Source organism: Tursiops truncatus, chromosome 1 (assembly GCF_011762595.2).
Source record: "Tursiops truncatus isolate mTurTru1 chromosome 1, mTurTru1.mat.Y, whole genome shotgun sequence".
Classification (NCBI taxonomy): Eukaryota; Metazoa; Chordata; class Mammalia; order Artiodactyla; family Delphinidae; genus Tursiops; species Tursiops truncatus.
The window spans coordinates 108,024,616-108,042,118 of record NC_047034.1 but is presented as its reverse complement, the minus strand read 5'-3'; the positions used below and the strand labels follow the sequence as shown (position 1 = coordinate 108,042,118).

Below are 17,503 nucleotides of genomic sequence, written 5' to 3'. Positions count from 1 at the left end.
AATCCCTATCAAAATACCACAATATTTTTCACAGAACTAGAACAAATAATCCTAAAATTTATATGGAACCACAAAAGACCCTGAAATTTCAAAGAAATCTTGAGAAAAGAGAACAAAGCTGGAGGTATCATGCTCCCTTACTTCTGACTATACTACAAAGCTACAGTAATCAAAACAGAATGGTATTGCACAAAAACAGACACATAGATCAATGGAACATAATAGAGAGCCCCAAAATAAACCCACACACTTATGGTCAATTAATCTATAACAAAGGAGACAAGAACATACAGTGGAGAAAAGACAATCTCTTCAATAAGTGGTGCTGGGAAAACTGGACAGCTATCTGTAAAAGAATGAGATTAGAACATCATATCCAAAAATAAACTCAAAATGGATTAAAGATCTGAATGTAATCAAGCCTGAAACCATGAAACTCCTAGAAGAGAATAGGGGCAGAACACTCTTTGACAAAAATTGCAGCAATTATTTTTTTTTAGAGCTGTCTCCTAAAAAAAGCAAAACAAGCAAAAGTAAACAAATGGGACCTAACTAAGCTTAAAAGCTTTTGCACAGCAAAAGAAACTCCTGACCAAATGAAAAGACAACCTACTGAATGAGAGAAAAATATTTGCAAGTGATATGACCAATGAGGAGTTAATAACCAAAATATATAAACAGCTCTACAACTCAATATCAAAAAAACAATCCAATTTTAAAATGGGCATAAAACCTGAATAGACATGTTTTCCAAAGAATATATTCAAGTGGTCAACAGGTAAATGAAAAGATGACCAACACTGCTAATCACTGGAAAAATGCAAATCAAAACCACTATATCACCTCACACCTGTCAGAATGACTATCAGCAAAAAGTATACAAATAATAACTGTTGGCAAGGTTGTGGAGAAAAGGGAATTTCCTCAAAAAAATAAAACTAGAACTATGTTGTCATTTGTAACAACATGGATGGACCATGCGAATATTATGCTAAGTGAGATAAATCAGAGAATGACAAGTACTGTATGATATCGCTTATATGTGGAATTTAAACAAGCCAAAACTGTAAAAACAGAGAATAAAATTGTGGTTATTAAGGGATGGGGTTAGGGGGACAGGACAAATGTTGTTTAAGGGTAAAAACTTACAACAAGTAGTAAATAAACCCCAGAAATCTAATATGCAGTATAGTGAATATTGTATTATAATCATCAAACTTGCTAAGAGTCTAGAATTTAATTATTCCAACTACTAAAGACAAAGAATAATTATATAACATAATAGAGGTGCTAATTATTGCTACAATGGCAATCAGGTTACAATATATAAATATATCTAATTAACATATATATATTAAATTACACAATTTAAATTTATATATACAATATATTTAGATTTTAGATTTTTTAAATGAATAAATGAATATCTCTTACAACTCTGTTTGCCAATCATGCCTCAATAAAGCTAGAGGGAATAAAGGAACTGATCCACAGTCAACCAATCAATCAATAAAACTACAGTAATCAAAGGAGTGTGTGGTATTGGTAAAAAGATAGACACATAGATAAGTGTAACAGAATAAAACGTCCAGAAATAGACCTACACAAATATAGTCAACTGATTTTTGACAAAAAAATGAAAAGGCAATTTAAATGAGAAAGTACCAATTCAACAAATAATGCTGAAAAAATTGGACGTCATAGGCAAAAAAAGTAATAATATTTGTAATACATATCTAAGACCTCACACAAAAATTCTCAAAAATGGATCATAGATCTAAATATGAAACATAAAACTATAAAATTTCTAGTAGAAAAGCAATTAGAAAATCTATATGCTTTTGGTTTGGAGATGAGTTTTTAGATATGAACCAAAAGCATGATCTATTAAAAAAATTTGATAACTTTAAAAAAATGAAAAATTTTGCTCTGAAAAAGATACCCTGGGGAAAAAATATTTTACCATATCCAATAAAGAACTTATAACTCAACATTAAAAATATAAACAACTCAGTAAAAAGTGAGCAATAGAATCTGAACAGATCTATTCAGAAATAGATCACCAAAGAAGATATACAGGTGGTAAATAAGCACGTGAAAAGACAGGTTTGCCTGCAATAATATTACCATGATGTTCTAATGGTGATTTCCATTTTTTCATTCTTTCTATATTCATTGCAATGCTTTAAATAAGATTTATCCTTTCTCCTTTCCCCCTATTTTTATTCATATCACATGGACTCAGAAATATTTATTTTATTCTTTAATTTATAATTGAATACTATCATTAATTTTAAAAATTGAGTTAAAATTCACATAATATAAATTTACCAGTTTAAATATTTTAAAGTGTAAAGCCTTAACTATACATTAAGTAGGCAGCCATGTGGTAATATTTGAGATTAGAAAAACTTTGTTGCTAGAATTAACTCCAGGTGCCATGGTCTTAAAAATCCTACCACTGAAGACATATTCTTTTCAATTGATTTTTTATAATGTAGAATGCAACTAATCCAATTCAATGTCTTTTAGTACATTCACAATGTTGTGCAACCATCATCATTATCTAACACTAGAACATTTCATCACCCCAGAAAGAAATCCTACACCCACTAAGTAATCACTTCCTATTTCTTCTCCCCTCCCCTAAGGCCCTGGTAATGACTAGGCTACTTTCTATCACCATGGATTTACTTATGCTAGACATTTCATATAAATGGAATCATAAAATACATGGCCTTTGTGTCTAGATTCTTTAACTTGGCATAGTGGTTTTAAAGTTCATTTATGTTATAGCATATAACAGTACTTCATTACTTTTTATGGCGGAATAATATTCCACTGTGTGGCTAAATCACATTTTGTTTATCTGTTCATCAGTGGATGGACATTTGGGTTGTTTCCACTTCCTCAGGATACTTTTGCCCTATATAGCAGGGGTCCCCAACCCCTGGGCTGTGGACTGGTACTGGTCCTCGTCCTGTTAGGAACTGGGCTGCACAGCAGGAGGCAAGGAAGCAAAGCTTCATCTGCCACATCCCCCTCGCTCACATTACAGCCTGAACCATTGCTCACATTACCACCTGAACCATCCCCTCCCACTGTCTGTGGAAAACTTGTCTTCCACAAAACCAGTCCCTGGTGCCAAAAAGGTTGGGGACTGCTGATGTATAGAATTCTTAATCAGCAGGTTTTCTTCTTTCATCATTTTGATTAAATCATCCCACTGCCTTCTGGTTTTTGTGGTTTCTGATGAGAAATCAGCCCTTAATCTTATTGAAAATTTTCTTGTATGCTTCTCAGCATAAATCTCTGAATTTATTCTATTTAAGGTTTGATCTTCTTGGATATGTAGATTCATATCTTTCATCAAATATGGGCAATAAACTTCAAAAAACCCTTGAGCATTATCTACTCTAGTTGAACATATGTATACCCAATGACCCAGAAATGCCACTCCTAATTATATACCCCGAAATAATATGTGCACATGTGCACTAAAAGACTTGTTAAAAATGTGTTATTAATAAAAGTCAAATACTTTAAACAAGTTTTTTATTGTCCACTCAGAGTTTACACAAATGTTTATTGCAATCTTATTCATAATAACCAAAAAGTAGGAGGAAAAAATAAATGTTCTTCTACTGGTAAATGGATAAGCAAATTGTAGTTTTTTCATCCAGTGAAATTCTATTCAACAATAAATAGTAGTGAACAATATGCAACAATATGGATGAATCTCAAAAACATGCTGACTGAAAGGAACCAGACACCAAAAACAAAACAAACAAAACACCAAAAAACATAATGTACAATTCCATTTATGAAATTCTAGTAAGTATAAACTAATATACTGGCAGAAATTAGATTAGTGGTTGCCCAGGGCTGTGGCTGGGAAAGGAGAACTGACTAAAAGGGGATACTAGGGAACTATTTGACATAATGGAAATGTTCTATACCTTGACTGTGATTATAGTTACATGGGTGTATAAGTTTTCAAAATTTACAGAAATGTATGCTGAAAATGGATACATTTTTGTATGTAAATTATACTTCAATAAAGTTGATTTTCTAAATAGATCATTCTAGCTACCACGAGGAAATTGGATTTTGGCCAGACAATGGTGGAAGCAGGTACACTAATTAAGAGGTTATTGCAGAGATAATAGTAGCTTGGATGAGTGTGGTAATCACAATGATAATAGTTAATGTGTATATGACATTTATTATGTGTCAGGCACCGTTCTCTGCACTTTGTGTGCATTGGTTTATTTCATCCTCCCACTAATCATATGAAGTAGGTACTGTTATTAGGTACTGTTATGATGTTAAAGTACAAAAAGCTTAAGTGACTTGTGTAGTAAGTAGAAAAGCTGGTAGTTTGGCTTCAATTCATACACTTAAACATTATGCTCTACTGGATAGATTCAGAACAAATTTTGAAGGTACGGTTGCCAGAAGTTACTGATATGTAAGATGTGCTATGCAAGCTAAAGAGAAGACTCAAAGATGATGATTCCATAATGGGATGAAGAAAACTGGGAAAGTATCATGATTGAAGGGTGTAAAATGAAGAGGCCTCCATTAAACAAGTGAAAGCAAAATTGGACTCTTGTGTTTGTTAAGCAAAAAAGAGCTTTGTTTCCAGGTGAAGCCTCTGAAGAAAACAAACCACTATCATTTGGGGTTTCCAAGAGCAAGTAGTTCAGGAAATGGTGGAATATCACAAGTGGGAGCATTTAGGGATTGACTGACCTATAGCCCAGAGTATGGTCATTGAAGTTAGGCTGTTGCTGCTGGGCTGGCTTTTAAAGGTGTAAGTCCTAGTAGGAAGTTGTCACTGATCCACTGGGATGGGTATAACATCTGATCTGCTGTTACTGTTTACTGTGACCAAAGATCATCCATTTCTTTCTAAGGGAATAAGAATGTGTTATTGTCAAGAAATAAAAAAATACTTAAACTCTGTTTAGGACATGTCACGTTTAAGATACTTAACAGCCATTCCAATAAGGATGTCAAGAAGATAATTAGGTCATATCAATCTGGAATTTCCAGTACATACACATCAAGTCTGAGAGTCATCAGCCAACAAGACTAGATGAGATCACCTTAAGGAGAGAAAGGAGCTAAGTAGAGGCCTAGATGGGGAGAAGTCTCCAAATTTTGTAGATCAGGCATAGTAGGAGGAAAAAACAAACGTGTTTGAGAAGGATTCACCAGGAGGTCTGAAAAACTTTCTGAATATTCAACAAGGTATTTATAGAAAATAGTCAAGTACTTAAAAGGATATAATTGGAATAACTTTACCTGAAAAATTCTGAGCATTCCATTGCAAATAAGTTATAAATAAAGAAAACATGTTTATGTAAATGAAATATAATATCATTGAGTGCCCACTCCATGTCTGGCATTATATAGACACAGAAAGAGTGAGGTGGGTGAGAAGGTTTCTCTCAAAATGAAGGCTTGAATTTATCCTTGCATTCATTCTATCAAAAGAAATATTTATCAAATGCCTTTGAAATACCTGACACATGCTTGATTAACAGAAATATAACTGAACAAGGTAAGCATATTCATGAAATCTAATGGAAAAGACAGCATCAGATACACCATTTTAGTGTATAGAGTGCTTTGGGTACTTAAATCATGGAGAACTAACCTAATCTAAGGGTCGCGGAAAGTCTCTCTAAGAAAGTAAAACTTTAGCTAAAATTTAAGAGGTGAATAGAGATTCACCAAGAGGGTAGAAAATAATGTCCAAGGCAAAGAGAACAACATGTGCAAAAAGTTGGGGAGGAGATTCTCAGGCAGACTAGTCTGATCAGAGTGGGAGATGTGGCTGAAGAATTAAGTATGTGGATTTTAATGGGGTGGGGACCTTACAAGTCTCACTAAGGATTTTGGACTTTATCATAAAGTAAATGGGAATAACATAATCAGAGCTTGTTTTCAAAATCTCACTGTTGTAGGTGATATAATCTATATAATTAAAAGTGTCTGTGGGATCACAGAAGAGGAAAAGATCAACTGATCAGGTAGGCTCCCAAGGGAAGAAACATTTGAATTGAGTTTTGAAGCATGGGAGAGATTCTACCAGGCAGCAAAAGAGAAAAGGCATTCCAGGAAGGGGAAACAACAAGGGCAAAGACTCCAGTATACAAAAAGAGCTGGGCATGCTGGGGAACAGGAAGCAACCATGAAGGACTACAGCAGAAAGTGGAGAGAACATGGCAGAAAATAAGGCCAAGGGGTTCATCCCTGACATCTATGTACTAATGGTACAGTATGGAACAAATACCATATATTTAAATATTTAAAAGTTATAAATCATGCTAACAAAATATTATATAAAATTTGTTCTCCTCTCTACATACGTTCATATTCAAAAATATGGTGAATAAGAGGTTGTTTAGTATAGGTGAATATGGTAAATTTACATTCATTCAGGCCTTTATTTACACTTAACAGTCCAAGTATTATTATATCTTTACGGGAAGTTTGCCAAGTCACCCAGTTCTAAATCAAAGTTCATTAACCGTATGACTAAGGAAGTTATGTAAATCTTGCCAGATAACACTAATTAACAGGCAAGTGCTGGGTTCTAGGCCTAGTTGCTTTTTTTTTTTTTTTTAATGATTCTAGTAGTCACAGCATATCTGACAAGAGTAATCAGATATGGATATAAAACTGAAAAGTTTGTCAAACTCTTTACTAAATGTAAAAATTGTAAACTGCTTTTGAGTGAGGTTAGTCCCAGTGGAATCTTATAGGATCTTACATGGCATAAAAACAAATTCTTTACTATGTAAACACAATTATTTAATGTTTTGTGATTCCAAAGTCTAACAATATCACAGTTTCCTTCATCATTTCTGTTGATTCTTCCTCAAAATTCAATATTGCATGATGTCTGTATAGAAAAACATTACAGCACTAATTTAAGAATTTTAAAAAATCAGAATTGTACTAAAGTTTGCCTTTGCTGCAGTATTAATAAAACTTAGTATGCATTTTAGAAGTATAAGCAAGATTTCAAGGGAAAAGATTAATTTCCTGACAAAGAATTGATTAAAATCATTCTCATGATACCTAGCGTAATGTATTGTACATAGTAGGAATTCACAAACATCTATTAAATGCATGGCTGTTGAGTGAATTCTTATTCATTGATTAGTGAATATGTAACTCCTAAAATAATAACGCTTTCATACTGGGGTCTTTAGAGACCATTGATTCTAACACTTTCACTGTCAAGATGCAGATGCAGAAGCCCAAAGAAGTTTAGTAAGCTGCTCAATTTCATCCTTCTAGGTATTTCAGAATGTTTAAGTCACAAGTTTCAGTTTCTAAAACTACTAGAACAATAAAATAGGTGTGTGTTAGGCCATTGTTAGCCAAGAAGTACAAATTTTTGGACATCATAGGAAAGAGAGCATATGTAGCAGAAGTCTATTTGTTTGTTCACCCATCATTTTATACATGTTGCTCCCTTAGAAGCTACCAGCCATCTCATAACCACTGATTGATCAATCTTGAGTCCTGAAACGTATTACCCCAATCCTTGGCCATAGTTGCTTGGCTTGGTTGTTGGGATCTTGCCAAAGCTAGGTCAAGCAAGTTTTTTCTCTGAGACTGTTTTAACTTCTCTGATGGAATAAGACAAAAGACAAAAGCTGTTGGTTACTACATTAACTATCACATGAAGGAAATCTATTTGAATTAAGAAAAAAAAAGTGGTCTCAGACCAGTAGTGCACCCAGATAGCTGAAAGACACAAATATAAATCCTTTTTAGAGGGACTCTTTTTAAATTTAGACTTCAAAGATCTTCTGCAAATAAAGGGAAAATGAGCAAATGAAAAGTCAAACATCTCTAAACATAAAGAAAACAAGCCTGGGGGTATTTGAGAAGATAGCGGAAGAGTAAGACACGGAGATCACCTTCCTCTCCACAAATACAACAGAAATACATCTACATGTGGAACAGCTCCTATAGAACACCTACTGAATGCTGGCAGAAGGCCTCAGACCTCCCAAAAGGCAAGAAAACTCCCATGTACCTGGGTAGGGCAAAAGAAAAAAGAACAAACAGAGACAAAAGAATAGGGACGGGACCTGCACCAGTGGGAGGGAGCTGTGAAGGAGGAAGTTTCCACACACTAGGAAGCCCCGTCGCGGGCGGAGACTGCGGATGGCGGAGGGGAAGCATCTGGGCCGTGGAGGAGAGCATAGCCACAGTGGTGCTGAGGGCAAAGCGGAGAGATTCCCGCACAGAGGATCGGTGCCTAACAGCACTCACCAGCCCGAGAGGCTTGTCTGCTCACACACCGGGGTGGGTGGGGGCTGGGAGCTGAGGCTCGGGCTTCAGTCTGATTGCAGGGAGAGGACTGGGGTTGGCTCCCTGAACACAGCCTGAAGGGGTCTAGTGCGCCACAGCTAGCTGGGAGGGAGTCCGGGAAAAGGTCTGGCCCTGCCGAAGAGGCAAGAGACTTTTTCTTCCCTCTTTGATTCCTGGTGCGCGAGGAGAGGGGATTAACAGCGCTGCTTAAAGGAGCTCCAGAGACGGCTATCAGCACTGACCCCAGAGACGGGCATGAGACGCTAAGGCTGCTGCTGCCGCCACCAAGAAGCCGGTCTGCGAGCACAGGTCACTATCCACACCTCCCTTCCGGGGAGCCTGTGCAGCCCGCCACGTCCAGGGTCCCATGATCCAGGGACAACTTCCCCAGGAGAACGCACGGCGCGCATCAGGCTGGTGCAACGTCACGCTGGCCTCTGTCGCCGTAGGCTCTCCCCGCATCCGTACCCCTCCCTCCCCCCGGCCTGAGTAAGCCAGAGCCCCCGAATCAGCTGCTACTTTAACCCCGTCCTGTCTGAGCGAAGAACAGATGCCCTCAGGCGACCTACATGCAGAGGCTGGGCCAAATCCAGAGCTGAACCCCGGGAGCTGTGAGAACAAAGAAGAGAAAGGGAAATCTCTCCCAGCAGCCTCAGGAGCAGTGGATTAAATCTCCACAATCAACTTGATGTACCCTACATCTGTGGAATACCTGAATAGACAACGAATCCCAAATTGAGGAGGTGGACTTTGGGAGCAAGATATATTATTTTTCCGCTTTTCCCCTTTTTGTGAGTGTGTATGTGATGCTTCTGTGTGAGATTTTGTCTGTATGGCTTTGCTTTCACCATTTGTCCTAGGGTTCTGTCTGTCCGTTTCTTTTTTTTTTTTAACTTTTTAAAAATTATTTTCTTAATAATTATTTTTTATTTTAATTATTCTATCATATTTTATTTTTTCTTTCTTTCTTTCTTTCGCTTTCTTTCTTTCTTTTCTCCTTTCTTCCTTTCTTTCCTTCTTTCTTTCTTTCTTCTATTTTTTCTCCCTTTTATTCTGAGCCGTGTGAATGAAAGGCTCTTGGTGCTCCAGCCAGGAGTCAGTGCTGTGCCTCTGAGGTGGGAGAGCCAACTTCAGGACACTGGACCACAAGAGACCTCCCAGCTCCACATAATATCAAATGGCAAAAATCTCCCAGAGATTTCCATCTCAACAGCAGGACCCAGCTTCACTCAACGTCCAGCAAGCTACAGTGCTGGACACCATATGCCAAACAACTAGCAAGACAGGAACACAACCACACCCATTAGCAGAGAGGCTGCCTAAAGTCATAATAAGACCACAGAAACCCCAAAACACACCACCAGACGTGGACCTGCCCACCAGAAAGACAAGATCCAGCCTCATCCACCAGAACACAGGCACTAGTCCCTTCCACCAAGAAGCCTACACAACCCACTGAACCAACTTTGGCCACTAGGGACAGACACCAAAAACAACAGGAACTACGAACCTGCTGCCTACAAAAAGGAGACCCCAAACACAGTAAGATAAGCAAAATGAGAAGACAGAAAAACACACAGCAGATGAAGGAGCAAGATAAATACCCACCAGACCTAACAAATGAAGAGGAAATAGGCAGTCTACTTGAAGAAGAATTCAGAATAATGATAGTAAAGATGATGCAAAATCTTGGAAATAGAATAGACAAAATGCAAGAAACATTTAACAAGGACCTAGAAGAACTAAAGATGAAACAAGCAATGATGAACAACACAATAAATGAAATTAAAAATGCTCTAGATGGGATCAATAGCAGAATAACTGAGGCAGAAGAACGGATAAGTGACCTGGAAGATAAAATAGTGGAAATAACTACTGCAGAGCAGAATAAAGAAAAAAGAATGAAAAGAACTGAGGACAGTCTCAGAGACCTCTGGGACAATATTAAACACACCAACATTCGAATTATAGGGGTTCCAGAAGAAGAAGAGAAAAAGGAAGGGACTGAGAAAATATTTGAAGAGATTATAGTTGAAAACTTCCCTAATATGGGAAAGGAAATAGTTAATCAAGTCCAGGAAGCACAGAGAGTCCCATACAGGATAAATACAAGGAGAAACACGCCAAGACACATATTAATCAAACTGTCAAAAATTAAATACAAAGAAAACATATTAAAAGCAGCAAGGGAAAAACAACAAATAACACACAAGGGAATCCCCTTAAGGTTAACAGCTGATCTTTCAGCAGAAACTCTGCAAGACAGAAGGGACTGGCAGGACATATTTAAAGTGATGAAGGAGAGAAGCCTAAAACCAAGATTACTTTACCCAGCAGGGATATCATTCAGATTTGATGGAGAAATTAAAATCTTTACAGACAAGCAAAAGCTGAGAGAGTTCAGCACCATGAAACCAGCTTTACAACAAATGCTAAAGGAAGTTCTCTAGGCAAGAAACACAAGAGAAGGAAAAGACCTACAATAACGAACCCAAAACAATTAAGAAAATGGGAATAGGAACATACATATCGATAATTACCTTAAATATAAATGGACTAAATGCTCCCATCAAAAGACACAGACTGGGTGAATGGATACAAAAACAAGACCCATATATATGCTGTCTACAAGAGACCCACTTCAGACCTAGAGACACATACAGACTGAAAGAAAGGGGATGGAAAAAGATATTCCATGCAAATGGAAACCAAAAGAGAGCTGGAGTAACAATTCTGATATCAGACAAAATAAACTTTAAAATAAAGACTACTAGAAGAGACAATGAAGGACACTACATAATGATCAAGGGATCAATCCAAGAAGAAGATATAACAATTGTAAATATTTATGCACCCAACATAGGAGCACCTCAATACATAAGGCAAATACTAACAGCCATAAAAGGGGAAATCAACAGTAACACATTCATAGTAGGGGACTTTAACCCCCCACTTTCACCAATGGACAGATGATCCAAAATGAAAATAAATAAGGAAACACAAGCTTTAAATGATACATTAAACAAGACAGATTTAATTGATATTGATAAGACATTCCATCCAAAAACAACAGAATACACATTTTTCTCAAGTGCTCATGGAACACTCTCCAGGATAAATCATATCTTGCGTCACAAATCAAGCCTTGATAAATTTAAGAAAATTGAAATTGTATCAATTATGTTTTCCAACCACAAAGCTATGAGACTAGATATTAAATCAAAAAAACCTAAAAACAAATGACAATGGAGACACAGCAACCCAAAACCTCTGGGAGGCAGCAAAAGCAGTTCTAAGAGGGAAGTTTATAGCAATACAATCCTACCTTAAGAAACAGGAAACATCTCAAATAAACAACCTAACCTTGCACGTAAAGCAATCAGAGAAAGAAGAACAAAAAAACCCCAACGTTAGCAGAAGGAAAGAAATCATAAAGATCAGATCAGAAATAAATGAAAAAGAAACGCAGTAAATGATAGTAAAGATCAATAAAACTAAAAGCTGCTTCTTTGAGAAGATAAACAAAATTGATAAACCATTAGCCAGACTCATCAAGAAAAAAGGGAGAAGACTCAAATCAATAGAATTAGAAATGAAAAAGGAGAAGTAATAACTGACACTGCAGAAATACAAAAGATCATGAGAGATTACTACAAGCAATTCTATGCCAATAAAATGGACAACCTGGAAGAAATGGACAAATTCTTAGAAAGGCACAACATGCCAAGACAGAATCAGGAAGAAATAGAAAATATGAACAGACCAATCACAGGCACTGAAATTGAAACTGTGATTAAAAATCTTTCAACAAACCAAAGCCCAGGATCAGATGACTTCCCAGGTGAATTCTATCAAACATTTAGAGAAGAGCTAACACCTATCCTTCTCAAACTCTTCCAAAATATAGCAGAGAGAGGAACACTCCCAAACTCATTCTACGATGCCACCATCACCTTGATACCAAAACCAGACAAGGATGTCACAAAGAAAGAAAACTACAGGCCAATATCACTGATGAACATAGATGCAAAACACCTCAACAAAATACTAGCAAACGTAATCCAACAGCACATTAAAAGGATCATACACCATGATCAAGTGGGGTTTATTCCAGGAATGCAAGGATTCTTCAATATACGCAAATCAATCAACGTGATACACCATATTAACAAACTGAAGGAGAAAAACCATATGATCATCTCAATAGATGCAGAGAAAGCTTTTGACAAAATTCAACACCCATTTATGATAAAAACCCTGCAGAAAGTAGGCATAGAGGGAACTTTCCTCAACATAATAAAGGCCATATATGACAAACCCACAGCCAACATCGTCCTCAATGGTGAAAAACTGAAAGCATTTCCACTAAGATCAGGAACAAGACAAGCTTGCCCACTCTCACCACTCTTATTCAACATCGTTTTGGAAGTTTTAGTCAGAGCAATCAGAGAAGAAAAGGAAATAAAAGGAATCCAAATCGGAAAAGAAGAAGTAAAGCTGTCACTGTTTGCAGATGACATGATACTATACATAGAGAATCCTAAAGATGCTACCAGAAAACTACTAGAGCTAATCAATGAATTTGGTAAAGTACCAGGATACAAAATTAATGCACAGAAATCTCTGGCATTCCTATACACTAATGATGAAAAATCTGAAAGTGAAATCAAGAAAAACACTCCCATTTACCATTACAACAAAAAGAATAAAATATCTAGGAATAAACCTACCTAAGGAGACAAAAGACCTGTATGCAGAAAATTATAAGACACTGATGGAAAAAATTAAAGATGATACAAATAGATGGAGAGATATACCATGTTCTTGGATTGGAAGAATCAACATTGTGAAAATGTCTCTACTACCCAAAGCAATCTACAGATTCAATGCAATCCCTATCAAACTACCACTGGCATTTTTCACAGAACTAGAACAAAAAATTTCACAATTTGTATGGAAACACAAAAGAGCCCGAATAGCCAAAGCGATCTTGAGAATGAAAAACGGAGCTGGAGGAATCAGGCTCCCTGACTTCAGACTATACTACAAAGCCACAGTAATCAAGACAGTATGGTACTGGCACAAAAACAGAAAGATAGATCAATGGAACAGGATAGAAAGCCCAGAGATAAACCCATGCACATATGGTCACCTTATCTTTGATAAAGGAGGCAGGAATGTACAGTGGAGAAAGGACAGCCTCTTCAATAAGTAGTGCTGTGAAAACTGGACAGGTACATGTAAAAGTATGAGATTAGATCACTCCCTAACACCATACACAAAAATAAGCTCAAAATGGATTAAAGACCTAAATATAAGGCCAGAAACTATCAAACTCTTAGAGGAAAACATAGGCAGGACACTCTATGACATAAATCACAGCAAGATCCTTTTTGACCCACTTCCTAAAGAAATGGAAATAAAAAGAAAAATAAACAAATGGGACCTAATGAAACTTCAAGGCTTTTGCATAGCCAAGGAAACCATAAACAACACCAAAAGACAACCCTCAGAATGGGAGAAAATATTTTCAAATGAAGCAACTGACAAAGGATTAATCTCCAAAATTTATAAGCAACTCATGCAGCTCAATAACAAAAAAACAAACAACCTAATCCAAAAATGGACAGAAGACCTAAATAGACATTTCTCCAAAGAAAATATACAGGCTGCCAACAAACACATGAAAGAATGCTCAACATCATTAATCATTAGAGAAACGCAAATCAAAACTACAATGAGGGCTTCCCTGGTGGCGCAGTGGTTGAGAGTCTGCCTGCCGATGCAGTGGACACGGGTTAATGCCCCGGTCCGGGAAGATCCCACATGCCGCGGAGCGGCTGGGCCCGTGAGCCATGGCCGCTGAGCCTGCGCGTCCGGATCCTGTGCTCCGCAATGGGAGAGGCCGCAACAGTGAGAGGCCCACGTACCGCAAACAAACAAACAAAAAGAAACTACAATGAGATATCATCTCACACCAGTCAGAATGGCCATCATCAAAAACTCTAGAAACAATAAATGCTGGAGAGGGTGTGGAGAAAAGGGAACACTCTTGCACTGCTGGTGGGAATGTGAATTGGTACAGCCACTATGGAGAACAGTATAGAGGTTCCTTAGAAATCTACAAATAGAACTACCATATGACCCAGCAATCCCACTATTGGGCATATACCCTGAGAAAACCATAATTCAAAAAGAGTCATGTACCAAAATGTTCATTTCAGCTTTATTTACAATAGCCTGGAGATGGAAACAACCTACATGTCCATCATCGGATGAATGGACAAAGAAGATGTGGCACATATATACAATGGAATATTAGTCAGCCATAAAAAGAAAGGAAATTGAGCTATTTGTAATGAGGTGGATAGACCTAGAGTCTGTCATACAGAGTGAAGTAAGTCAGAAAGAGAAAGTCTAGTACTGTATGCTAAAACATATATATGGAATTTAAGGGAAAAAAATGTCATGAAGAACCTAGGGGTAAGACAGGAATAAAGACACAGACCTACTAGAGAATGGACTTGAGGATATGGGGAGGGGGAAGGGTGAGCTGTGACAAAGCGAGAGAGTGGCATGGACATATGTACACTACCAAATGTAAAATAGATAGCTAGTGGGAAGCAGCCGCATAGCACAGGGAGATCAGCTCGGTGCTTTGTGACCGCCTGGAGGGGTGGGATAGGGATGGTGGGAGGGAGGGAGAAGCAAGAGGGAAGAGATATGGGAACATATGTATATGTATAACTGATTCACTTTTTTATAAAGCGGAAACTAACACACCATTGTAAAGCAATTATGCTCCAATAAAGATGTAAAAAAAAAAAAAAGAAGCAAAGAAAAAAGAAGGGCTAATAAAATTCTAAGGGAGTATCTACAAGGAGATTAAGCTACCAATTCACTGTATTCTTCAATTTAAAGTTTGTGTAACAGTTGGTTAAATCCAGCATAATCTCTACAGGAATTAACTATGACATCTAAGAATGGCTGGACTGTAGCATGAGTGGGTGTGTGAGGTTGTGATGTTTCATAAATCTCTGAATCAGTACACCATACCCATAGGTGAAATCTCAACATTTCCTTCTTTAAATCTCACGTTACAAAGAATGGCATTTGCTTTTCATTCATTTTATGTAACTCTTTGAAAGGTAGTATATATAAAAAATAATTTGCTATTACCTCAACACTTCCGTGAGGCATCCAGAAAAATATCTTTCAGGAAGAAGAGGCAACAGGAAAAGAATAAAGAAATAAGTTTTAATAAAGATCATGAAAAGAAACTTGGTTAGAGATTAAGTTTTTGGAATTTCATGACAATATGATTTTATACCTCTGTTGACCATTTCAGTTTCAGATACAACTTAAGAATTGTTTATTGAAAGGTTTTCTGTCACCAAAATTATCAAAAAATGAATAATTGAATTCTGAAAGACCTGTAATTAAGTTTTCATGGCAAAACAGTCATTTGAAAATTCCATTATTCAACCTAAAATTGAAACAAAATAAAAATTCTATTGATTTATAGCAATTAATTATAGCAATCCACATTCTCTTGGATCTTGTACTGTTAAGTACTAGTCTGTAATAGAAACAAAAAGAAACTGCTTTCAAAATAATTTTCTAGGCTGATACTCACTGATTCGCCCTTTTGAAAAGTAGTATATGTTGCGTATACTTTAAAAACATGGATTCTGGAACTGGATTCATAGGCAGTGCCTATGTTTTACTATTTCTGTACTCTAAAGAGCAGAACACTGAGCAGTATGGAGATTTCTCAAAAAATAAGAAAAACAGAACTACCATATGATCCAGCAATTACACTCCTCGATATTTAACCAAAGAAAAGAAAAACATGAAATAGAAAAGATATATGCATCCTTATGTTCATTGTAGCATTTACAAACGCCAAGAAATGAAAGTAACCCAAGTGCCCATCAATAGATGAATGGACAAAGAAGATGTAGTATATATATGTAATGAATTATTACCCATAAAAAAGAATGAAATCTTGCCATTTGTGACAACATGGTTGGATGTAGAGGGTATTATGCTAGGTGAAATAAGTCAGACAGAGAAAGACAAATACTGTATGATTTCATTTATATGCGAAATATAAAGAATACAACAAACCAGTGAACATAACAAAAAGGAAACAGACTCACAGATATAGAGAACTAGTGATTACCAGTGGGAAGAGGGAAGAAGGGTCGGGCAAGATAGGGGTAGGGGACTAAGAGTTACAAACTACTATGCATAAAATAAGCTACAAGGATATACTGTACAACACAGGGAATACAGCCAATATTTTATAAATGTAAATGTAATATAATCTTTAAAAATTGTGAATCACTATGTTGTACACCTGAAACATAATATTGTACAACTATACCTCAATTTTTAAAAAGAATCACATGACTGTTAAACGACAAAGGCAAGGGTCAGGTTTAGATTCATCTGACTAAAGCCAGCTTACAATGCTATGTGTACAACTACTTCAAGCTAAGGAATATTGGCAGATTTGTGTTCAATCCAAAAAAGAAATCTAATTGAAGCATCTTAAGTTTTCAAGTTATACAAGGACTTAAATCATTCAGTGCTATTTGAAAACTGAAATATCCAAGAAGTCATCAGAAAAAGTAACAACAAAAAAAACATTTCCCCCTTGACCCATAGCTGTTCCCAACCACTGTGCTTATAATATGACTCTCATCTAAAGAATAGAAATCCTAATTCACTGCCCCTCCCACTCTAGTTTCTTTATTCATTTTTGGTTTGTTTTGTTTTTTAAACAAGCCTTTTTATTTCCTGGTGCTTTTCATTTCAGTTCCTCATCCTTCCACAGAGCGCTTTTCTGTAAATAGATCCCAGAACTGGAAAATATCTAATACTATTTGATGATGATGACAATGAAGACAAAGAATGATCACCATGATGAGGATGATTACTACACAAACAATCTAAAAGAATTGCTCAATTCAATGAGTATTTAACCTTAGCTGTCTTAGAAAGTATGATAAATGTTCAGCATAATCCCCATTGCTACTTAACAATTAAAGAACTCTTTAGAATAAGATAAAGAAGTTCATCAAAATATTTTAGTAATAATATATATATATTTTAGTAATATATTTTTGCAAATATTTGGGTCTAGAGTCAAATT

The 17,503-nt window shown here is 36.5% G+C and overlaps 1 long non-coding RNA gene across 2 annotated transcripts in view; it reads right to left on the bottom strand.

The window, feature by feature from the left end:
- Nucleotides 1-17,503, bottom strand: part of LOC109547361 (uncharacterized) — a 205,706-nt gene that overhangs the window by 114,731 nt on the left and 73,472 nt on the right. For both annotated transcript variants that reach the window (XR_012323962.1, XR_012323961.1), the window contains exon 3: nucleotides 4,756-4,914. This is a non-coding gene — a long non-coding RNA (uncharacterized lncRNA). The remainder of the gene's footprint in view (nucleotides 1-4,755; nucleotides 4,915-17,503) is intronic.